At 52.4% G+C, this 7147-nt stretch overlaps 1 pseudogene; it reads left to right on the top strand.

The window, feature by feature from the left end:
- The first annotated feature begins 2639 nt into the window (after positions 1–2639).
- LOC123131390 (cytochrome P450 89A2-like) lies at positions 2640–4308 on the top strand (annotated as a pseudogene).
- Positions 4309–7147: the final 2839 nt, after the last annotated feature.

The raw sequence follows: 7147 nt of genomic DNA, 5'->3' as shown, positions 1-7147 counted from the left end.
CCTGAGAAGAATTCATGACACATGAAAAAGGTGTACTAGTTAGAATAGAAAATATCACATCACATCCAAATTCAAGGGATTAGCAATCCCAGGCAGCTGCTGCTCCCGCCAGGCATGCGAAAAGCCCAGGCTAATGAAGCTGCCAAGGTGCCAAGCCAGGCTAACCAAGTTGGTTGTGCATCCACGCCAGGCAGCTCTACATTCGTTCAGGATAGCAAACAAACACACATCAGGCACATCTCAGAGAGACTTCAGGCCAGGCACTAAATAGTGAGGATAAGAACCAAACAGCCCCCAGGTGTACTACTCCCTTTCCATCACCTTGTGCCTGACCCTGTCCCGTGTATTCTCGTCCCTGTGCAAGTGCAAGGCGGCTGGCTCGTCCTCCTCCTTCCTCTCGCCTTGGCCGACGACGCTGACGGCTTTCGGCCTTCTGCTGATGCTTGCCTGGACAAGCGTCAGCATTGAGTCGGTAGTCCGCATGGCATGGTCATGGTACGGCCCGTGTTCATGCTCAAATTATGTGAAAATATGAACTCTCCGTGTGTACTTCTTCTCATGTGACACTGATGTGGGATTCTGGGTCTTTGTATTTTTAAGTCGCCTTGCATTTTCTTCTGGTTTGGTGCATGTGCATTTTGACATAATTTGTAACAAATAAATTAAAAAAATTGTTGCAGATGACTAACCAACCTGGCGCATATCCTGCGAACCAACCTGTGGTTGAATGGTTAGGAAGACAGTGGTATCCTCCGTCCACCAGGGTTTAAATCCTAGTGCTCGCATTTATCATGAATTATTTTAAAATTTCCGGCGATGCGCGTTCTATGGGAGAAGACGTTCCTGTCGACTACGAGGCTCCTAAGGTGACTTCATAAATCTCAAGATGACATACCGGCTCAGTCTATCAGAGGTGCTCGTAGGGATAGTGTGTGCGTATGTACGCTCATCGAGGTGAGTTTATGCACGTTTATACGAGCGCTTGCGTCTGTACCATGTTAACAAAAAAGTGGCACAGATCCTTTTAAGTCTAAGCGTGCCCCCGGCTTACGGACATAACAAACAGGTGTCATAATTAGCGTCGTCCTGGGCAAAACCAAATCTGACATTTCAGTTTGAATTTATCTAACCCAATCAGAATAGGGTAAATGATAATCAATAGTCGAAAAGCTGACATTCTGATTGATCATACTATATATAATCCACTCTTTTTTGCTTCAAGGGAGTTAGTTTGTCGGCCATCATGACCAACTGAAACTGATTAAACCGGTAGGTCTCGACCTAAATTGGTGCGTGTGACCATGAAAGCTTGGTCTGTTGTTCTTACAGCCTCAACTAGCTAATTTTATTTTAAGAAAATGCTGTTCTATCCTTCCAATTATTGTTATTTAGATCTTCTTTTTTCTGTTGTCAATCAGAGTACAAATGTTATGAGAATTTCAGGAATTTTTTCATATCTTTCTCTCAGTTGCCTTAATTTTGTAAATTGTGTTCTAATTCCATTTAGATTTTCTTTTCAGAAAAGCCTACTTTAAACCTGTGTGAATCCATTATTTTCTTGGAGTTTTCCATAGAGGTGAGTTGGGCACCTTTTTTAAACTTGGTGGATCTACTGTTGTAGTGACAGAGACTTGCCTGAATGCTGATTTAGAGTATAGATTCACTAATTTTGCTCTATATGTAGTCCATATTAGAATTTCTAGAATAACTTATATTGAGAAATGGAGGAAGTACATGATTAAAGTATGTAGTAGTTATATGAACCATTGCCTATGCATGTCTACAAGAAGTACTCAACATCGATCGTATGATCAGGCCACCTACGGAGTTTCCCCTCCTGTTAGCTTAGCTGCGGGGCCATGCCAAAATAATAACTTGGACCCATGCAGCCATGCATCAGGAGTGTTTGTTTCCCCTTGTGCTGTGTATATGTGAATCACGCGCGCACGCATGCACACACACATATGTATATGTGTATATATTGGGAAAATCCATCCTATTATCCGGGATAGTTATATCTCACATGTCTCATATATATACTAACATATGATAATATATATACTATTTTATAGTTGTAAGTATGCTCATATAGTATATATAAGATATTCCAAAGTTGGTTGCATGAAAAAATTGCAAGTTGCAACATGGTTTTTGTTATATTTAAGAAATACGTATATATTTATACGTAAAAATCACTACACTTAAAATACAATACATAGTATAAAAAAAGTAGTATATATATACTACCTAAATATTTATATGTACTATATAGTACGCCTACATACTCATCAATTTGATAGATACTATATACAACATACAAAACACAAGTGGTGGTAAATAACACAGCTGGTTATATGAAAAATTTGTAGGTTAGATGTGATGATCTGAGTACCGATCGACCAGTAGTAATGGAGGAGCAGCGTTAGCAGAATCATCATTTACGTACCCATGACTAGAGCTGTCAGCGTGACTGTCAGCGTGATTATCGTGGCCATATTTAACTTTAAACTACTCTACAAGTCTCAGATGACGTACACGTATGTGTTGGTGCCACTGCTGGCCACTCATACACTCGCTGCCGGTCGATCGACACTATAAAAAAAGATGAAGGTAGCTAGCTTAGGCATCTTGAGGCGGCCATGGAGGACTGGGTGTACTACTCCCTCTCCATCACCCTGTGCCTCACCCTGTCCCTTGTATTCTCATTCCTCTGCAAATGCAAGGCGGCGGGCTCGTCGTCGTTCCTCCCGCCTGGGCCGACCTCGCTGACGGCTTTCGGCCCGCTGCTGCTGCTCGCCTGGACAAGCGTCAACATCGAGTCGGTAGTCCGCGTGGCACGTTCATGGTACGGCCCCGTCTTCACGCTCTACCTCCTCCCCTCCTTCCCTGTCGTGTTCGTCGCCGACCGGGCCGTGGCGCACCGCGTCCTCGTGCAGCTTGGCTCGGCGTTCGCCAACCGGCCTCCAGCCAACCTCGCCACCCGCATCTTCTCCAGCGACTAGCACAACATCACGTCCGCCGCGTACGGCCCGCTGTGGCGCACGCTCCGGCAAAACCTCACCGGCCGGGCGCTCCACCCGTCGAGCATCCCGCGGTACGCCGCCGCCCGCAGGCGCGCCGCCTCGGGCCTCGTCGACGGCATCGCGCGCCAGATGCATAGCGAATCAGGGGTCGTCCTCATCGAGGGGCTCCTGCATGACGCTGTTTTCCACGTGATTGCATGTATGTGCTTCGGCCAGGGGCTCGACGCCGCCGCCATCGCAGCAGTCACGTCGCTGCAGAGGCAGTTTCTCAAGGAGGTGGTGGGGTTCCAGGTGTTCGGGTCGAGCCCCAAGGTCAGCAAGCTCCTCTTCTGGCGACGGTACCAGAGGATGCTGTCCATGCGCCGGCGGCAGGAGGAGGTGTTCATCCCTCTGATACGTGCGTGCCGTGCGCGGCGCAACACCGCCGGCGAGATCTTTGAAATGGATTGCTACGTCGACTCGCTCATCAGCCTCCGCATCCCGGAGGAAGATGGCAGCAGCAGGCACCTGACGGACGGCGAGATCGTCGCCTTGTGCACCGAACTCTTGTCCGGGCCCGTCGACTCTACGGTAAACATGTTGCAGTGGGCCATGGCAAACCTCGTCACACGGCCGGACATCCAGGCGAAGCTCCGGGCCGAAATAAACAACGTCGCCGATGGCCAGGTCCAGCTCAGGCAAATTTTGTGCGAATTCAAAAACACGTTTGAATTTTTTTACTTTTTCTTAAAGAAACATAAACTTTTACAGGTCCGGGAAGAGGAGCACCTGTCATACCTCCGGGCGGTTGTCCTGGAGTCACTGAGGCGGCACCCACCGGCGCGCTTCATCCTGCCGCACGCGCCGTCCGGGGAGAACGGCACGGTGCTGGACGGCTTCACCGTGCCCAAAGAGGTGTCGGTAAATTTCACGCTGGGCGACATGGCCATGGACAGGAAGGTGTGGCCGGACCCCATGCGGTTCCGGCCGGAGCGGTTCCTGCCCGGTGGCGAGGGGGAGGACTTGGACCTCACGGGGAGCAAGGAGATCAAAATGATGCCGTTCGGTGCCGGTCGCCGGATGTGCCCTGGCATCGACGTTTCACTGCTGCACGTCAACCTCCTTGTGGCCACCATGGTGAGGGCGTTCGAGTGGAGCGAGGTGCCCGGCGAGCCGGTGGACTTCACTGAGACGCTGGAGCTCACCATAGTCATGAAGCGCCCGCTCCGTGCCAAGGTCGTGCCATGCCATGCTACATGCTAGCAGCTCTCAGTCGTTGTCCATCATTGTGCCATCGGAGTAACTACATAAAATATACAATATGCTGCTAGTTTTTTTTTTAAAGGAGGATGACCCCCGGCCTCTGCATCTGGTAGATGCATACGGCCACTTTATTGATTATTCTCGAGGACCTTACAAAGTGTTACAACAATAAGCCTGAATCCATCAACTAGGCAACATATGGCGCTACTCTTATCCATATGATGAAGGGGTGCTAGCTGGGCCACTACCCAGACCACTCATCTAAACCTAACATCAAAAGCCGGAATCCCCAACCTAGCCACATACCGGGTCTGGGGCATAAACGGTCTGACGCACTCACAGGTGTCGTCTCCACCATCTTCCACTGGTCCATCTCCAAGCAGATTGAGGTGCCAACCTTGGCAGGCCCTCCACCATCAACAACACCATGACCCAAATGACGACAAGCAGATGGAGCGCTACCACAAGATGAAGATCAGCTATAGAATAGATAAATCGCCGCACACATTGCCGCCGCCAAACACCCCACACGCACCACGAAGCGCCCACCGTGCTTCCGGGGACCCCAGGCGACGCCTTCAAGAAGGAGCGCGCCGAAGGTACGACGCCGTCGCCCGCAAGGGGAACTAGAGCTTTCGCCCAAATGAAGAGCACAGTGAGAGACGGGATAGGACCTCGACAAGGCCTCCAAGAAGGAAACCGATGCCCACAAGGCGCCGCCATTGTCGTGGCCTCCGCCGACGGCCAAGGGTTTCCCCCGATCCCGCCCCCGTCCCAACCACCCGGCCAAAGACCTGGCCAGGGGAGCGCCCGCAGCCGCAGAAGGCATCGAACTTCATCAAAGCAGGCACGCCGGGTGACGGGGCACCCCGACCCACCGTAGTAGACGTCCACCGAGACCTCGCCGCCCGCACAGCCGAAGTCGCGGACCACCAGCTCCCACGGCCGTCACCTGTCGAGAGGCCACGCCGTCCACACCGTCCGAGGCGGCTGCCCCGGCATCCACCCACCGCGCACATCCCGTCAAAACATGGAGAACGACCCACACCGCCGCCACCAGGGAGACCACGCCGCGAGCACCCAAGCCGGGCGACGAAGCAGGGCCGCGCCGGCCAGATCCGGGCGGATCCGGCGATCTCCGGCCCACCAGCCACCAAAGAGAAGCCAGCCCCGATCCAGGGCAGAGCCGGCCTGATCTGGCAGTTCGGCGGCCACCAGAAGGTAAGGAGGCGGGCGGCGGCGTCTGATGCGGGGAGGGGACGCCTCCACATCGAGGTGGGTGCGCGGGGAAGCCCCGCCGCCGCCTACTGCCGCGCGGGCGGCTGCCGGCGGCGGCGGGGGAGGAGGCGGGGGGAAACCTGGGAGCGGACGACGCGGGGGTGCGGGGGATGACTGAGATGTTGATAGCTGCTAGCTAGCCTGCTGGATCTATCAGCTCTCGATCTAGAGTTTAATAACTTCAAGATATAAATAATTGTATCCAAATAAAATGTTACGTGGAATTGTGTACCACTATTTTTGTTTAGTTTATCCTTCACACCACCTGTATTTTCATTAAAATATGTCATATGTACCGTACGTAATAGACCAAGTCGTGTTTCAATTAGCAAGAGCAAGTTCAAGGTGCAAGAAATCTTTATGCTCCCTTGCACCTTGAGCTTTATGGAGTGAAGTCTGTTTTAAACTTTAAGATTGTAGAGCCGGTCGCATATAAACCCTCACCTCCAAATCCCTGAAATTTGTATCCTACTCCCTCCGTCCGAAAAAACTTGTCCCTCAAATAGATGTATCTAGCACCAAGTTAGTGCTAGGTACATCCATTTGAGACACAAGTTTAGGACAAGTTTTTCCGGACGGAGGGAGTATATCCATAGATCCGGGTCAATCCTAACACTGAACCTGCCTAGACCAGTTTGACGCACTAGGAAATCAACTTTCCCGGCTGGGATCACTCTGATCTCACTGACTGCACGGGTCCACATGTCATATTCATCTTCTCTATCCGAATCTCTCTGTCGCGATAGCTCTGTCTTCGTGCATCGTGACGGGCTAGCTGCAGGGCATGCTGCAGTGCATCTGTCCGTTGAGCCGCCACGGTTGAGACGAGGCCTTCGGCGAGGAGCGCGTATAGGACCTTCCCGCGGCCGGCCGTAGTAGGTAATACGGAGGACAAACTCTAACGCGGACACGCTCACGCGGTGGCCGGTGGCGCAAAGCTGGGTGCCTGGATAAGCAGTAGCTAAACTATCTAGCACCAAACGCTCAAAGTACGTGCTAAGCAACTTAATCGATCTTGGCTTGATGATATGATCGAATCTGCGCACAACGCAGACACGCCACCATCACCTGCGACGGGTGCTGCGGGGGTTTCACGGGGACCAGCGTGTGGCCGCTCAGGATGGGCAGAGCGCGTCCATGGCGTTGTGCGTCTGCAGCTGATCCCGTCTCTTGGCCGCCCCCGGCACTGTGCCGTAAGCTCGGCTGCGTTGGCGAGCATGGTGGCCACGAACTGCGGCTGCTCACGCGCAGTGAGATTGAAGCCGCAGACGGCAAGGACGAAGCTGCGGAACCTGCTGCGCAAGCAAGGATACGACTGCAAGCCCGTCTTCGCGTGGCACTTGCTTGGCTCCGGCACCGTGATGCCCATCACAATTCACAATTGACAATACTTAGGGTGAACACCTGCCGCGGCGCCTGGGTCGCGTGACTATACGCCATTATCCGTCGATGACCCCTGAGGCGCGCGTCGTTGTTCCGCCGTGTTGGTGGCGTTCAGGTGCCTGCACTGATTTCAGAAGAGAGGGGAGCGGTTGGGAATGAAGGATGGCTCTCACACGTGGGGTAAAGGTGTAAGTGAGAGGTAGACTTTAATCCCGGTCGGG

The sequence above is a fragment of the Triticum aestivum genome, chromosome 6A (assembly GCF_018294505.1).
Source record: "Triticum aestivum cultivar Chinese Spring chromosome 6A, IWGSC CS RefSeq v2.1, whole genome shotgun sequence".
Classification (NCBI taxonomy): domain Eukaryota; kingdom Viridiplantae; phylum Streptophyta; class Magnoliopsida; order Poales; family Poaceae; genus Triticum; species Triticum aestivum.
This window is presented reverse-complemented; position numbering and strand designations above follow the sequence as displayed.